The 17,707-nt window shown below is 41.5% G+C and overlaps 8 non-coding genes across 8 annotated transcripts; all 8 read left to right on the top strand.

Moving 5' to 3' along the window:
- Positions 1-397: 397 nt before the first annotated feature.
- Positions 398-537, top strand: LOC126149286 (U4 spliceosomal RNA). Its single transcript, XR_007530783.1, has one exon. It is a non-coding gene; the product is annotated as a U4 spliceosomal RNA (small nuclear RNA).
- A 2,273-nt stretch (positions 538-2,810) lies between these two features.
- On the top strand, positions 2,811-2,950 carry LOC126149285 (U4 spliceosomal RNA). Its single transcript, XR_007530782.1, has one exon. It is a non-coding gene; the product is annotated as a U4 spliceosomal RNA (small nuclear RNA).
- Positions 2,951-5,223: 2,273 nt separating this feature from the next.
- On the top strand, positions 5,224-5,363 carry LOC126149283 (U4 spliceosomal RNA). The gene has a single exon (XR_007530781.1). It is a non-coding gene; the product is annotated as a U4 spliceosomal RNA (small nuclear RNA).
- A 2,272-nt stretch (positions 5,364-7,635) lies between these two features.
- On the top strand, positions 7,636-7,775 carry LOC126149282 (U4 spliceosomal RNA). The gene has a single exon (XR_007530780.1). It is a non-coding gene; the product is annotated as a U4 spliceosomal RNA (small nuclear RNA).
- Positions 7,776-10,048: 2,273 nt separating this feature from the next.
- Positions 10,049-10,188, top strand: LOC126149281 (U4 spliceosomal RNA). The gene has a single exon (XR_007530779.1). It is a non-coding gene; the product is annotated as a U4 spliceosomal RNA (small nuclear RNA).
- A 2,273-nt stretch (positions 10,189-12,461) lies between these two features.
- On the top strand, positions 12,462-12,601 carry LOC126149280 (U4 spliceosomal RNA). The gene has a single exon (XR_007530778.1). It is a non-coding gene; the product is annotated as a U4 spliceosomal RNA (small nuclear RNA).
- Positions 12,602-14,874: 2,273 nt separating this feature from the next.
- On the top strand, positions 14,875-15,014 carry LOC126149279 (U4 spliceosomal RNA). The gene has a single exon (XR_007530777.1). It is a non-coding gene; the product is annotated as a U4 spliceosomal RNA (small nuclear RNA).
- Positions 15,015-17,287: 2,273 nt separating this feature from the next.
- LOC126149278 (U4 spliceosomal RNA) lies at positions 17,288-17,427 on the top strand. The gene has a single exon (XR_007530776.1). It is a non-coding gene; the product is annotated as a U4 spliceosomal RNA (small nuclear RNA).
- Positions 17,428-17,707: the final 280 nt, after the last annotated feature.

Genomic DNA, 17,707 nt, shown 5'->3' with positions numbered 1-17,707 from the left:
CCAGCGCCACAAAATAACAAAATCTAACGATGAGTCTTAATGGGTGTGCCGGTATTTGCTAAATGAGGTTGTGCTACTTTCGCCTGTGGGGGGGCTAGGCGAGTGAGCAGTAGCGCGCCTGTCGGTCAAGGGGAGAACTACTGTGGCAATTTTGAGTGTTTAAGATGGCGGTAAGTGGGCGTGTAAGCAACTATTAGACACAAGGAGCAAAGAACAGAGAGTCTGCCTCTAATAAAATGTGTTTTACTGTTTTTTTTCTGTATATTTCTGTATTTGTTTTCCCCAAAGGAACTTGAGTAGTGTAAGGTAATACTGATAGGTAGCGATGATGCAAGTACCTGTAGGTGCTTGGAACGAACGTCAGGTATAAATAGCAGTGCCAGGCGCAAGGTAGTTAATCTTTGCGCAGTGGCAATATCGTAACCAATGAAGTATAACTGAGGTGCGATTATTGCTAGTTGAAAACTTTTACCAATACCCCGCCAGAGAGACGTGAAATACCGACTCTGTGGCAATTTTTGGCAGCTCCTCAGGGGGTGTAAGTCTCATGGAAACAATGCTTCAAGCTGTGTTTATCTGTGAACACATTCTGCACTTGTGGAAGTGTTTGGCTGATGGTTGTTAGGGACCATGTACACAGACTAGGCTGTGTTCACTGATGAATTGTGTACATGTCTTTGACAGCTGGTGAGAAACATTCTCCTCAGTGTAAGATGTTGTGCAACTGCTATGTGTGAATAAAGATGCCAATGTGGACAGTTGAAATGTGGTTCTGTCCAGTGGCAATTCTTGCTCCATAGCATACTAGTGGTACACACATGCAGTGGTTACTGATAAATGTAGGATTTGACAAAACTTCTGTCAGAATTTAGTGGAGGAGACTAGGGCAGTACAGTGAGAGTTGGTGAGTGTGTGGGAGGCCAGTGTTGTACTTAAATCATTTTCACAGCACTGCCAGTGTTATAATTTGTGTTTGTGTCCTGATCATTATATGGATGTTTGATCCTTTTTGGACACTGCTGTGTGTACACCTTGATAATTAGAACTTATGACCATGGAACTGCTGTTGATAATATTGGGCAATGAGTTTGTTGACTTGAGATGATTGATGTGTTAGGCTGCACAGTGCCTAGTAAGGGCACTCACATTGAATACAGTATCCTATGTGGTGTGTGTTACATGGGACAGGAAGAACTGTAATGTTGTGCAAGGCTTTGCCTCATTTTGAGAATACATACATGTGCTGTAGTGTGCAGAGCAGAGTGATTGAAAGAAAGGTAAGTGCTTGTAGCTATTTGTATGGTAGCTAATGCAGTCCCTGGTGTTGAGGTTTTGTTGAACCTTTATGTAGCTTACATGTTTCATCTAAAGGCTACTGGTGGTAAATCTCCTTCATGCAGTGATTGTGCAGTAGAATTTGGTTGGCTGCAGCCATGGCATTCACATTTTGAACAGTGTTATTAGTGCATTTCTTGGTGTATTCCTTGAACTGTGGATTTACTGTTCAAATGTGACAGATAATACAGTGTGATAGTTTAAATGGGATGGTGAGCTTAATGATGGTCCAGTGTGCTATGAGAATGTATTGCATGTGGAATACTGAAGAGAGGGAACAAATGGTTGTGGGGTAAATTTTGTGATTGTATCTGTGAATATAAACCAAGGAATGCAATGAATAACACAGTGGTAGAGCAAATGTAGGTGAGAACTGTAGCAGGAGTGGTGCATTTTTTGAGAGCAGAAGTAGTTGGCTTGTGATGGCTCATTCTTTGTGTCTCTTCATTTGAGAATATGACTGTTCCTATATGCAAGGTGAGCAAAATTTGCTGCCTACCATAGCACAAATGGACCCATAGAAAATGTCTTATTTGTTTGGATCTGTTATGAGTGGTTGGCACTCGAGATACTATTTAGCACACATTCAGATATTTTCATTTTTGTCAGGCAATATATTAGCTGGGGCCAACGAGACAGCAGGCGGGTTTTCTATGATTGTTCTGGGGCAAGAACATAAACGGCAGAGGAGCCCAAAACATACATTTTTCTGCAGGTTGTTTGGCGCAATGTGGAATAAGTGTGTATCGTGTATATTTAAGACTGCAGCATGTGTTCCCAGCGCTATGAAGCAATTTACTGACTGAATTCTAGTTGTACTTTCCTGCAAGGTAAACTCATTTCAACAACTTAACCCAGCCACATGAGAGGATTTGTAAATCTCATTTCATTGTGTTTCCAGGGTGCCTAATCTGTTACACGAATATTTCACCCATCGACATTAATCAATTTCACGGCATGATTCGAGTAAAACTAGCGTTCTACTGCTCAGTACGTCAAACAGCTTTTGCTGACAAGTGTATGGTTTGTTAAGTTAATGTAAATGCAGTTGGCAGTTTTCTTGGTGTCTAGTACTAACCAGCGGCCACAAAATAACAAAATCTAACGATGAGTCTTAATGGGTGTGCCGGTATTTGCTAAATGAGGTTGTGCTACTTTCGCCTGTGGGGGGGGCTAGGCGAGTGAGCAGTAGCGCGCCTGTCGGTCAAGGGGAGAACTACTGTGCAATTTTGAGTGTTTAAGATGGCGGTAAGTGGGCGTGTAAGCAACTATTAGACACAAGGAGCAAAGAACAGAGAGTCTGCCTCTAATAAAATGTGTTTTACTGTTTTTTTTCTGTATATTTCTGTATTTGTTTTCCCCAAAGGAACTTGAGTAGTGTAAGGTAATACTGATAGGTAGCGATGATGCAAGTACCTGTAGGTGCTTGGAACGAACGTCAGGTATAAATAGCAGTGCCAGGCGCAAGGTAGTTAATCTTTGCGCAGTGGCAATATCGTAACCAATGAAGTATAACTGAGGTGCGATTATTGCTAGTTGAAAACTTTTACCAATACCCCGCCAGAGAGACGTGAAATACCGACTCTGTGGCAATTTTTGGCAGCTCCTCAGGGGGTGTAAGTCTCATGGAAACAATGCTTCAAGCTGTGTTTATCTGTGAACACATTCTGCACTTGTGGAAGTGTTTGGCTGATGGTTGTTAGGGACCATGTACACAGACTAGGCTGTGTTCACTGATGAATTGTGTACATGTCTTTGACAGCTGGTGAGAAACATTCTCCTCAGTGTAAGATGTTGTGCAACTGCTATGTGTGAATAAAGATGCCAATGTGGACAGTTGAAATGTGGTTCTGTCCAGTGGCAATTCTTGCTCCATAGCATACTAGTGGTACACACATGCAGTGGTTACTGATAAATGTAGGATTTGACAAAACTTCTGTCAGAATTTAGTGGAGGAGACTAGGGCAGTACAGTGAGAGTTGGTGAGTGTGTGGGAGGCCAGTGTTGTACTTAAATCATTTTCACAGCACTGCCAGTGTTATAATTTGTGTTTGTGTCCTGATCATTATATGGATGTTTGATCCTTTTTGGACACTGCTGTGTGTACACCTTGATAATTAGAACTTATGACCATGGAACTGCTGTTGATAATATTGGGCAATGAGTTTGTTGACTTGAGATGATTGATGTGTTAGGCTGCACAGTGCCTAGTAAGGGCACTCACATTGAATACAGTATCCTATGTGGTGTGTGTTACATGGGACAGGAAGAACTGTAATGTTGTGCAAGGCTTTGCCTCATTTTGAGAATACATACATGTGCTGTAGTGTGCAGAGCAGAGTGATTGAAAGAAAGGTAAGTGCTTGTAGCTATTTGTATGGTAGCTAATGCAGTCCCTGGTGTTGAGGTTTTGTTGAACCTTTATGTAGCTTACATGTTTCATCTAAAGGCTACTGGTGGTAAATCTCCTTCATGCAGTGATTGTGCAGTAGAATTTGGTTGGCTGCAGCCATGGCATTCACATTTTGAACAGTGTTATTAGTGCATTTCTTGGTGTATTCCTTGAACTGTGGATTTACTGTTCAAATGTGACAGATAATACAGTGTGATAGTTTAAATGGGATGGTGAGCTTAATGATGGTCCAGTGTGCTATGAGAATGTATTGCATGTGGAATACTGAAGAGAGGGAACAAATGGTTGTGGGGTAAATTTTGTGATTGTATCTGTGAATATAAACCAAGGAATGCAATGAATAACACAGTGGTAGAGCAAATGTAGGTGAGAACTGTAGCAGGAGTGGTGCATTTTTTGAGAGCAGAAGTAGTTGGCTTGTGATGGCTCATTCTTTGTGTCTCTTCATTTGAGAATATGACTGTTCCTATATGCAAGGTGAGCAAAATTTGCTGCCTACCATAGCACAAATGGACCCATAGAAAATGTCTTATTTGTTTGGATCTGTTATGAGTGGTTGGCACTCGAGATACTATTTAGCACACATTCAGATATTTTCATTTTTGTCAGGCAATATATTAGCTGGGGCCAACGAGACAGCAGGCGGGTTTTCTATGATTGTTCTGGGGCAAGAACATAAACGGCAGAGGAGCCCAAAACATACATTTTTCTGCAGGTTGTTTGGCGCAATGTGGAATAAGTGTGTATCGTGTATATTTAAGACTGCAGCATGTGTTCCCAGCGCTATGAAGCAATTTACTGACTGAATTCTAGTTGTACTTTCCTGCAAGGTAAACTCATTTCAACAACTTAACCCAGCCACATGAGAGGATTTGTAAATCTCATTTCATTGTGTTTCCAGGGTGCCTAATCTGTTACACGAATATTTCACCCATCGACATTAATCAATTTCACGGCATGATTCGAGTAAAACTAGCGTTCTACTGCTCAGTACGTCAAACAGCTTTTGCTGACAAGTGTATGGTTTGTTAAGTTAATGTAAATGCAGTTGGCAGTTTTCTTGGTGTCTAGTACTAACCAGCGGCCACAAAATAACAAAATCTAACGATGAGTCTTAATGGGTGTGCCGGTATTTGCTAAATGAGGTTGTGCTACTTTCGCCTGTGGGGGGGCTAGGCGAGTGAGCAGTAGCGCGCCTGTCGGTCAAGGGGAGAACTACTGTGCAATTTTGAGTGTTTAAGATGGCGGTAAGTGGGCGTGTAAGCAACTATTAGACACAAGGAGCAAAGAACAGAGAGTCTGCCTCTAATAAAATGTGTTTTACTGTTTTTTTTTCTGTATATTTCTGTATTTGTTTTCCCCAAAGGAACTTGAGTAGTGTAAGGTAATACTGATAGGTAGCGATGATGCAAGTACCTGTAGGTGCTTGGAACGAACGTCAGGTATAAATAGCAGTGCCAGGCGCAAGGTAGTTAATCTTTGCGCAGTGGCAATATCGTAACCAATGAAGTATAACTGAGGTGCGATTATTGCTAGTTGAAAACTTTTACCAATACCCCGCCAGAGAGACGTGAAATACCGACTCTGTGGCAATTTTTGGCAGCTCCTCAGGGGGTGTAAGTCTCATGGAAACAATGCTTCAAGCTGTGTTTATCTGTGAACACATTCTGCACTTGTGGAAGTGTTTGGCTGATGGTTGTTAGGGACCATGTACACAGACTAGGCTGTGTTCACTGATGAATTGTGTACATGTCTTTGACAGCTGGTGAGAAACATTCTCCTCAGTGTAAGATGTTGTGCAACTGCTATGTGTGAATAAAGATGCCAATGTGGACAGTTGAAATGTGGTTCTGTCCAGTGGCAATTCTTGCTCCATAGCATACTAGTGGTACACACATGCAGTGGTTACTGATAAATGTAGGATTTGACAAAACTTCTGTCAGAATTTAGTGGAGGAGACTAGGGCAGTACAGTGAGAGTTGGTGAGTGTGTGGGAGGCCAGTGTTGTACTTAAATCATTTTCACAGCACTGCCAGTGTTATAATTTGTGTTTGTGTCCTGATCATTATATGGATGTTTGATCCTTTTTGGACACTGCTGTGTGTACACCTTGATAATTAGAACTTATGACCATGGAACTGCTGTTGATAATATTGGGCAATGAGTTTGTTGACTTGAGATGATTGATGTGTTAGGCTGCACAGTGCCTAGTAAGGGCACTCACATTGAATACAGTATCCTATGTGGTGTGTGTTACATGGGACAGGAAGAACTGTAATGTTGTGCAAGGCTTTGCCTCATTTTGAGAATACATACATGTGCTGTAGTGTGCAGAGCAGAGTGATTGAAAGAAAGGTAAGTGCTTGTAGCTATTTGTATGGTAGCTAATGCAGTCCCTGGTGTTGAGGTTTTGTTGAACCTTTATGTAGCTTACATGTTTCATCTAAAGGCTACTGGTGGTAAATCTCCTTCATGCAGTGATTGTGCAGTAGAATTTGGTTGGCTGCAGCCATGGCATTCACATTTTGAACAGTGTTATTAGTGCATTTCTTGGTGTATTCCTTGAACTGTGGATTTACTGTTCAAATGTGACAGATAATACAGTGTGATAGTTTAAATGGGATGGTGAGCTTAATGATGGTCCAGTGTGCTATGAGAATGTATTGCATGTGGAATACTGAAGAGAGGGAACAAATGGTTGTGGGGTAAATTTTGTGATTGTATCTGTGAATATAAACCAAGGAATGCAATGAATAACACAGTGGTAGAGCAAATGTAGGTGAGAACTGTAGCAGGAGTGGTGCATTTTTTGAGAGCAGAAGTAGTTGGCTTGTGATGGCTCATTCTTTGTGTCTCTTCATTTGAGAATATGACTGTTCCTATATGCAAGGTGAGCAAAATTTGCTGCCTACCATAGCACAAATGGACCCATAGAAAATGTCTTATTTGTTTGGATCTGTTATGAGTGGTTGGCACTCGAGATACTATTTAGCACACATTCAGATATTTTCATTTTTGTCAGGCAATATATTAGCTGGGGCCAACGAGACAGCAGGCGGGTTTTCTATGATTGTTCTGGGGCAAGAACATAAACGGCAGAGGAGCCCAAAACATACATTTTTCTGCAGGTTGTTTGGCGCAATGTGGAATAAGTGTGTATCGTGTATATTTAAGACTGCAGCATGTGTTCCCAGCGCTATGAAGCAATTTACTGACTGAATTCTAGTTGTACTTTCCTGCAAGGTAAACTCATTTCAACAACTTAACCCAGCCACATGAGAGGATTTGTAAATCTCATTTCATTGTGTTTCCAGGGTGCCTAATCTGTTACACGAATATTTCACCCATCGACATTAATCAATTTCACGGCATGATTCGAGTAAAACTAGCGTTCTACTGCTCAGTACGTCAAACAGCTTTTGCTGACAAGTGTATGGTTTGTTAAGTTAATGTAAATGCAGTTGGCAGTTTTCTTGGTGTCTAGTACTAACCAGCGGCCACAAAATAACAAAATCTAACGATGAGTCTTAATGGGTGTGCCGGTATTTGCTAAATGAGGTTGTGCTACTTTCGCCTGTGGGGGGGCTAGGCGAGTGAGCAGTAGCGCGCCTGTCGGTCAAGGGGAGAACTACTGTGCAATTTTGAGTGTTTAAGATGGCGGTAAGTGGGCGTGTAAGCAACTATTAGACACAAGGAGCAAAGAACAGAGAGTCTGCCTCTAATAAAATGTGTTTTACTGTTTTTTTTCTGTATATTTCTGTATTTGTTTTCCCCAAAGGAACTTGAGTAGTGTAAGGTAATACTGATAGGTAGCGATGATGCAAGTACCTGTAGGTGCTTGGAACGAACGTCAGGTATAAATAGCAGTGCCAGGCGCAAGGTAGTTAATCTTTGCGCAGTGGCAATATCGTAACCAATGAAGTATAACTGAGGTGCGATTATTGCTAGTTGAAAACTTTTACCAATACCCCGCCAGAGAGACGTGAAATACCGACTCTGTGGCAATTTTTGGCAGCTCCTCAGGGGGTGTAAGTCTCATGGAAACAATGCTTCAAGCTGTGTTTATCTGTGAACACATTCTGCACTTGTGGAAGTGTTTGGCTGATGGTTGTTAGGGACCATGTACACAGACTAGGCTGTGTTCACTGATGAATTGTGTACATGTCTTTGACAGCTGGTGAGAAACATTCTCCTCAGTGTAAGATGTTGTGCAACTGCTATGTGTGAATAAAGATGCCAATGTGGACAGTTGAAATGTGGTTCTGTCCAGTGGCAATTCTTGCTCCATAGCATACTAGTGGTACACACATGCAGTGGTTACTGATAAATGTAGGATTTGACAAAACTTCTGTCAGAATTTAGTGGAGGAGACTAGGGCAGTACAGTGAGAGTTGGTGAGTGTGTGGGAGGCCAGTGTTGTACTTAAATCATTTTCACAGCACTGCCAGTGTTATAATTTGTGTTTGTGTCCTGATCATTATATGGATGTTTGATCCTTTTTGGACACTGCTGTGTGTACACCTTGATAATTAGAACTTATGACCATGGAACTGCTGTTGATAATATTGGGCAATGAGTTTGTTGACTTGAGATGATTGATGTGTTAGGCTGCACAGTGCCTAGTAAGGGCACTCACATTGAATACAGTATCCTATGTGGTGTGTGTTACATGGGACAGGAAGAACTGTAATGTTGTGCAAGGCTTTGCCTCATTTTGAGAATACATACATGTGCTGTAGTGTGCAGAGCAGAGTGATTGAAAGAAAGGTAAGTGCTTGTAGCTATTTGTATGGTAGCTAATGCAGTCCCTGGTGTTGAGGTTTTGTTGAACCTTTATGTAGCTTACATGTTTCATCTAAAGGCTACTGGTGGTAAATCTCCTTCATGCAGTGATTGTGCAGTAGAATTTGGTTGGCTGCAGCCATGGCATTCACATTTTGAACAGTGTTATTAGTGCATTTCTTGGTGTATTCCTTGAACTGTGGATTTACTGTTCAAATGTGACAGATAATACAGTGTGATAGTTTAAATGGGATGGTGAGCTTAATGATGGTCCAGTGTGCTATGAGAATGTATTGCATGTGGAATACTGAAGAGAGGGAACAAATGGTTGTGGGGTAAATTTTGTGATTGTATCTGTGAATATAAACCAAGGAATGCAATGAATAACACAGTGGTAGAGCAAATGTAGGTGAGAACTGTAGCAGGAGTGGTGCATTTTTTGAGAGCAGAAGTAGTTGGCTTGTGATGGCTCATTCTTTGTGTCTCTTCATTTGAGAATATGACTGTTCCTATATGCAAGGTGAGCAAAATTTGCTGCCTACCATAGCACAAATGGACCCATAGAAAATGTCTTATTTGTTTGGATCTGTTATGAGTGGTTGGCACTCGAGATACTATTTAGCACACATTCAGATATTTTCATTTTTGTCAGGCAATATATTAGCTGGGGCCAACGAGACAGCAGGCGGGTTTTCTATGATTGTTCTGGGGCAAGAACATAAACGGCAGAGGAGCCCAAAACATACATTTTTCTGCAGGTTGTTTGGCGCAATGTGGAATAAGTGTGTATCGTGTATATTTAAGACTGCAGCATGTGTTCCCAGCGCTATGAAGCAATTTACTGACTGAATTCTAGTTGTACTTTCCTGCAAGGTAAACTCATTTCAACAACTTAACCCAGCCACATGAGAGGATTTGTAAATCTCATTTCATTGTGTTTCCAGGGTGCCTAATCTGTTACACGAATATTTCACCCATCGACATTAATCAATTTCACGGCATGATTCGAGTAAAACTAGCGTTCTACTGCTCAGTACGTCAAACAGCTTTTGCTGACAAGTGTATGGTTTGTTAAGTTAATGTAAATGCAGTTGGCAGTTTTCTTGGTGTCTAGTACTAACCAGCGGCCACAAAATAACAAAATCTAACGATGAGTCTTAATGGGTGTGCCGGTATTTGCTAAATGAGGTTGTGCTACTTTCGCCTGTGGGGGGGCTAGGCGAGTGAGCAGTAGCGCGCCTGTCGGTCAAGGGGAGAACTACTGTGCAATTTTGAGTGTTTAAGATGGCGGTAAGTGGGCGTGTAAGCAACTATTAGACACAAGGAGCAAAGAACAGAGAGTCTGCCTCTAATAAAATGTGTTTTACTGTTTTTTTTTCTGTATATTTCTGTATTTGTTTTCCCCAAAGGAACTTGAGTAGTGTAAGGTAATACTGATAGGTAGCGATGATGCAAGTACCTGTAGGTGCTTGGAACGAACGTCAGGTATAAATAGCAGTGCCAGGCGCAAGGTAGTTAATCTTTGCGCAGTGGCAATATCGTAACCAATGAAGTATAACTGAGGTGCGATTATTGCTAGTTGAAAACTTTTACCAATACCCCGCCAGAGAGACGTGAAATACCGACTCTGTGGCAATTTTTGGCAGCTCCTCAGGGGGTGTAAGTCTCATGGAAACAATGCTTCAAGCTGTGTTTATCTGTGAACACATTCTGCACTTGTGGAAGTGTTTGGCTGATGGTTGTTAGGGACCATGTACACAGACTAGGCTGTGTTCACTGATGAATTGTGTACATGTCTTTGACAGCTGGTGAGAAACATTCTCCTCAGTGTAAGATGTTGTGCAACTGCTATGTGTGAATAAAGATGCCAATGTGGACAGTTGAAATGTGGTTCTGTCCAGTGGCAATTCTTGCTCCATAGCATACTAGTGGTACACACATGCAGTGGTTACTGATAAATGTAGGATTTGACAAAACTTCTGTCAGAATTTAGTGGAGGAGACTAGGGCAGTACAGTGAGAGTTGGTGAGTGTGTGGGAGGCCAGTGTTGTACTTAAATCATTTTCACAGCACTGCCAGTGTTATAATTTGTGTTTGTGTCCTGATCATTATATGGATGTTTGATCCTTTTTGGACACTGCTGTGTGTACACCTTGATAATTAGAACTTATGACCATGGAACTGCTGTTGATAATATTGGGCAATGAGTTTGTTGACTTGAGATGATTGATGTGTTAGGCTGCACAGTGCCTAGTAAGGGCACTCACATTGAATACAGTATCCTATGTGGTGTGTGTTACATGGGACAGGAAGAACTGTAATGTTGTGCAAGGCTTTGCCTCATTTTGAGAATACATACATGTGCTGTAGTGTGCAGAGCAGAGTGATTGAAAGAAAGGTAAGTGCTTGTAGCTATTTGTATGGTAGCTAATGCAGTCCCTGGTGTTGAGGTTTTGTTGAACCTTTATGTAGCTTACATGTTTCATCTAAAGGCTACTGGTGGTAAATCTCCTTCATGCAGTGATTGTGCAGTAGAATTTGGTTGGCTGCAGCCATGGCATTCACATTTTGAACAGTGTTATTAGTGCATTTCTTGGTGTATTCCTTGAACTGTGGATTTACTGTTCAAATGTGACAGATAATACAGTGTGATAGTTTAAATGGGATGGTGAGCTTAATGATGGTCCAGTGTGCTATGAGAATGTATTGCATGTGGAATACTGAAGAGAGGGAACAAATGGTTGTGGGGTAAATTTTGTGATTGTATCTGTGAATATAAACCAAGGAATGCAATGAATAACACAGTGGTAGAGCAAATGTAGGTGAGAACTGTAGCAGGAGTGGTGCATTTTTTGAGAGCAGAAGTAGTTGGCTTGTGATGGCTCATTCTTTGTGTCTCTTCATTTGAGAATATGACTGTTCCTATATGCAAGGTGAGCAAAATTTGCTGCCTACCATAGCACAAATGGACCCATAGAAAATGTCTTATTTGTTTGGATCTGTTATGAGTGGTTGGCACTCGAGATACTATTTAGCACACATTCAGATATTTTCATTTTTGTCAGGCAATATATTAGCTGGGGCCAACGAGACAGCAGGCGGGTTTTCTATGATTGTTCTGGGGCAAGAACATAAACGGCAGAGGAGCCCAAAACATACATTTTTCTGCAGGTTGTTTGGCGCAATGTGGAATAAGTGTGTATCGTGTATATTTAAGACTGCAGCATGTGTTCCCAGCGCTATGAAGCAATTTACTGACTGAATTCTAGTTGTACTTTCCTGCAAGGTAAACTCATTTCAACAACTTAACCCAGCCACATGAGAGGATTTGTAAATCTCATTTCATTGTGTTTCCAGGGTGCCTAATCTGTTACACGAATATTTCACCCATCGACATTAATCAATTTCACGGCATGATTCGAGTAAAACTAGCGTTCTACTGCTCAGTACGTCAAACAGCTTTTGCTGACAAGTGTATGGTTTGTTAAGTTAATGTAAATGCAGTTGGCAGTTTTCTTGGTGTCTAGTACTAACCAGCGGCCACAAAATAACAAAATCTAACGATGAGTCTTAATGGGTGTGCCGGTATTTGCTAAATGAGGTTGTGCTACTTTCGCCTGTGGGGGGGCTAGGCGAGTGAGCAGTAGCGCGCCTGTCGGTCAAGGGGAGAACTACTGTGCAATTTTGAGTGTTTAAGATGGCGGTAAGTGGGCGTGTAAGCAACTATTAGACACAAGGAGCAAAGAACAGAGAGTCTGCCTCTAATAAAATGTGTTTTACTGTTTTTTTTTCTGTATATTTCTGTATTTGTTTTCCCCAAAGGAACTTGAGTAGTGTAAGGTAATACTGATAGGTAGCGATGATGCAAGTACCTGTAGGTGCTTGGAACGAACGTCAGGTATAAATAGCAGTGCCAGGCGCAAGGTAGTTAATCTTTGCGCAGTGGCAATATCGTAACCAATGAAGTATAACTGAGGTGCGATTATTGCTAGTTGAAAACTTTTACCAATACCCCGCCAGAGAGACGTGAAATACCGACTCTGTGGCAATTTTTGGCAGCTCCTCAGGGGGTGTAAGTCTCATGGAAACAATGCTTCAAGCTGTGTTTATCTGTGAACACATTCTGCACTTGTGGAAGTGTTTGGCTGATGGTTGTTAGGGACCATGTACACAGACTAGGCTGTGTTCACTGATGAATTGTGTACATGTCTTTGACAGCTGGTGAGAAACATTCTCCTCAGTGTAAGATGTTGTGCAACTGCTATGTGTGAATAAAGATGCCAATGTGGACAGTTGAAATGTGGTTCTGTCCAGTGGCAATTCTTGCTCCATAGCATACTAGTGGTACACACATGCAGTGGTTACTGATAAATGTAGGATTTGACAAAACTTCTGTCAGAATTTAGTGGAGGAGACTAGGGCAGTACAGTGAGAGTTGGTGAGTGTGTGGGAGGCCAGTGTTGTACTTAAATCATTTTCACAGCACTGCCAGTGTTATAATTTGTGTTTGTGTCCTGATCATTATATGGATGTTTGATCCTTTTTGGACACTGCTGTGTGTACACCTTGATAATTAGAACTTATGACCATGGAACTGCTGTTGATAATATTGGGCAATGAGTTTGTTGACTTGAGATGATTGATGTGTTAGGCTGCACAGTGCCTAGTAAGGGCACTCACATTGAATACAGTATCCTATGTGGTGTGTGTTACATGGGACAGGAAGAACTGTAATGTTGTGCAAGGCTTTGCCTCATTTTGAGAATACATACATGTGCTGTAGTGTGCAGAGCAGAGTGATTGAAAGAAAGGTAAGTGCTTGTAGCTATTTGTATGGTAGCTAATGCAGTCCCTGGTGTTGAGGTTTTGTTGAACCTTTATGTAGCTTACATGTTTCATCTAAAGGCTACTGGTGGTAAATCTCCTTCATGCAGTGATTGTGCAGTAGAATTTGGTTGGCTGCAGCCATGGCATTCACATTTTGAACAGTGTTATTAGTGCATTTCTTGGTGTATTCCTTGAACTGTGGATTTACTGTTCAAATGTGACAGATAATACAGTGTGATAGTTTAAATGGGATGGTGAGCTTAATGATGGTCCAGTGTGCTATGAGAATGTATTGCATGTGGAATACTGAAGAGAGGGAACAAATGGTTGTGGGGTAAATTTTGTGATTGTATCTGTGAATATAAACCAAGGAATGCAATGAATAACACAGTGGTAGAGCAAATGTAGGTGAGAACTGTAGCAGGAGTGGTGCATTTTTTGAGAGCAGAAGTAGTTGGCTTGTGATGGCTCATTCTTTGTGTCTCTTCATTTGAGAATATGACTGTTCCTATATGCAAGGTGAGCAAAATTTGCTGCCTACCATAGCACAAATGGACCCATAGAAAATGTCTTATTTGTTTGGATCTGTTATGAGTGGTTGGCACTCGAGATACTATTTAGCACACATTCAGATATTTTCATTTTTGTCAGGCAATATATTAGCTGGGGCCAACGAGACAGCAGGCGGGTTTTCTATGATTGTTCTGGGGCAAGAACATAAACGGCAGAGGAGCCCAAAACATACATTTTTCTGCAGGTTGTTTGGCGCAATGTGGAATAAGTGTGTATCGTGTATATTTAAGACTGCAGCATGTGTTCCCAGCGCTATGAAGCAATTTACTGACTGAATTCTAGTTGTACTTTCCTGCAAGGTAAACTCATTTCAACAACTTAACCCAGCCACATGAGAGGATTTGTAAATCTCATTTCATTGTGTTTCCAGGGTGCCTAATCTGTTACACGAATATTTCACCCATCGACATTAATCAATTTCACGGCATGATTCGAGTAAAACTAGCGTTCTACTGCTCAGTACGTCAAACAGCTTTTGCTGACAAGTGTATGGTTTGTTAAGTTAATGTAAATGCAGTTGGCAGTTTTCTTGGTGTCTAGTACTAACCAGCGGCCACAAAATAACAAAATCTAACGATGAGTCTTAATGGGTGTGCCGGTATTTGCTAAATGAGGTTGTGCTACTTTCGCCTGTGGGGGGGCTAGGCGAGTGAGCAGTAGCGCGCCTGTCGGTCAAGGGGAGAACTACTGTGCAATTTTGAGTGTTTAAGATGGCGGTAAGTGGGCGTGTAAGCAACTATTAGACACAAGGAGCAAAGAACAGAGAGTCTGCCTCTAATAAAATGTGTTTTACTGTTTTTTTTTCTGTATATTTCTGTATTTGTTTTCCCCAAAGGAACTTGAGTAGTGTAAGGTAATACTGATAGGTAGCGATGATGCAAGTACCTGTAGGTGCTTGGAACGAACGTCAGGTATAAATAGCAGTGCCAGGCGCAAGGTAGTTAATCTTTGCGCAGTGGCAATATCGTAACCAATGAAGTATAACTGAGGTGCGATTATTGCTAGTTGAAAACTTTTACCAATACCCCGCCAGAGAGACGTGAAATACCGACTCTGTGGCAATTTTTGGCAGCTCCTCAGGGGGTGTAAGTCTCATGGAAACAATGCTTCAAGCTGTGTTTATCTGTGAACACATTCTGCACTTGTGGAAGTGTTTGGCTGATGGTTGTTAGGGACCATGTACACAGACTAGGCTGTGTTCACTGATGAATTGTGTACATGTCTTTGACAGCTGGTGAGAAACATTCTCCTCAGTGTAAGATGTTGTGCAACTGCTATGTGTGAATAAAGATGCCAATGTGGACAGTTGAAATGTGGTTCTGTCCAGTGGCAATTCTTGCTCCATAGCATACTAGTGGTACACACATGCAGTGGTTACTGATAAATGTAGGATTTGACAAAACTTCTGTCAGAATTTAGTGGAGGAGACTAGGGCAGTACAGTGAGAGTTGGTGAGTGTGTGGGAGGCCAGTGTTGTACTTAAATCATTTTCACAGCACTGCCAGTGTTATAATTTGTGTTTGTGTCCTGATCATTATATGGATGTTTGATCCTTTTTGGACACTGCTGTGTGTACACCTTGATAATTAGAACTTATGACCATGGAACTGCTGTTGATAATATTGGGCAATGAGTTTGTTGACTTGAGATGATTGATGTGTTAGGCTGCACAGTGCCTAGTAAGGGCACTCACATTGAATACAGTATCCTATGTGGTGTGTGTTACATGGGACAGGAAGAACTGTAATGTTGTGCAAGGCTTTGCCTCATTTTGAGAATACATACATGTGCTGTAGTGTGCAGAGCAGAGTGATTGAAAGAAAGGTAAGTGCTTGTAGCTATTTGTATGGTAGCTAATGCAGTCCCTGGTGTTGAGGTTTTGTTGAACCTTTATGTAGCTTACATGTTTCATCTAAAGGCTACTGGTGGTAAATCTCCTTCATGCAGTGATTGTGCAGTAGAATTTGGTTGGCTGCAGCCATGGCATTCACATTTTGAACAGTGTTATTAGTGCATTTCTTGGTGTATTCCTTGAACTGTGGATTTACTGTTCAAATGTGACAGATAATACAGTGTGATAGTTTAAATGGGATGGTGAGCTTAATGATGGTCCAGTGTGCTATGAGAATGTATTGCATGTGGAATACTGAAGAGAGGGAACAAATGGTTGTGGGGTAAATTTTGTGATTGTATCTGTGAATATAAACCAAGGAATGCAATGAATAACACAGTGGTAGAGCAAGTGTAGGTGAGAACTGTAGCAGGAGTGGTGCATTTTTTGAGAGCAGAAGTAGTTGGCTTGTGATGGCTCATTCTTTGTGTCTCTTCATTTGAGAATATGACTGTTCCTATATGCAAGGTGAGCAAAATTTGCTGCCTACCATAGCACAAATGGACCCATAGAAAATGTCTTATTTGTTTGGATCTGTTATGAGTGGTTGGCACTCGAGATACTATTTAGCACACATTCAGATATTTTCATTTTTGTCAGGCAATATATTAGCTGGGGCCAACGAGACAGCAGGCGGGTTTTCTATGATTGTTCTGGGGCAAGAACATAAACGGCAGAGGAGCCCAAAACATACATTTTTCTGCAGGTTGTTTGGCGCAATGTGGAATAAGTGTGTATCGTGTATATTTAAGACTGCAGCATGTGTTCCCAGCGCTATGAAGCAATTTACTGACTGAATTCTAGTTGTACTTTCCTGCAAGGTAAACTCATTTCAACAACTTAACCCAGCCACATGAGAGGATTTGTAAATCTCATTTCATTGTGTTTCCAGGGTGCCTAATCTGTTACACGAATATTTCACCCATCGACATTAATCAATTTCACGGCATGATTCGAGTAAAACTAGCGTTCTACTGCTCAGTACGTCAAACAGCTTTTGCTGACAAGTGTATGGTTTGTTAAGTTAATGTAAATGCAGTTGGCAGTTTTCTTGGTGTCTAGTACTAACCAGCGGCCACAAAATAACAAAATCTAACGATGAGTCTTAATGGGTGTGCCGGTATTTGCTAAATGAGGTTGTGCTACTTTCGCCTGTGGGGGGGCTAGGCGAGTGAGCAGTAGCGCGCCTGTCGGTCAAGGGGAGAACTACTGTGCAATTTTGAGTGTTTAAGATGGCGGTAAGTGGGCGTGTAAGCAACTATTAGACACAAGGAGCAAAGAACAGAGAGTCTGCCTCTAATAAAATGTGTTTTACTGTTTTTTTTTCTGTATATTTCTGTATTTGTTTTCCCCAAAGGAACTTGAGTAGTGTAAGGTAATACTGATAGGTAGCGATGATGCAAGTACCTGTAGGTGCTTGGAACGAACGTCAGGTATAAATAGCAGTGCCAGGCGCAAGGTAGTTAATCTTTGCGCAGTGGCAATATCGTAACCAATGAAGTATAACTGAGGTGCGATTATTGCTAGTTGAAAACTTTTACCAATACCCCGCCAGAGAGACGTGAAATACCGACTCTGTGGCAATTTTTGGCAGCTCCTCAGGGGGTGTAAGTCTCATGGAAACAATGCTTCAAGCTGTGTTTATCTGTGAACACATTCTGCACTTGTGGAAGTGTTTGGCTGATGGTTGTTAGGGACCATGTACACAGACTAGGCTGTGTTCACTGATGAATTGTGTACATGTCTTTGACAGCTGGTGAGAAACATTCTCCTCAGTGTAAGATGTTGTGCAACTGCTATGTGTGAATAAAGATGCCAATGTGGACAGTTGAAATGTGGTTCTGTCCAGTGGCAATTCTTGCTCCATAGCATACTAGTGGTACACA

The sequence above is a fragment of the Schistocerca cancellata genome, unplaced genomic scaffold (assembly GCF_023864275.1).
Source record: "Schistocerca cancellata isolate TAMUIC-IGC-003103 unplaced genomic scaffold, iqSchCanc2.1 HiC_scaffold_922, whole genome shotgun sequence".
NCBI classification, from domain to species: domain Eukaryota; kingdom Metazoa; phylum Arthropoda; class Insecta; order Orthoptera; family Acrididae; genus Schistocerca; species Schistocerca cancellata.
The sequence above is the reverse complement of the archived record's forward strand: the minus strand, read 5'-3'. Positions and strand labels throughout refer to the sequence as shown.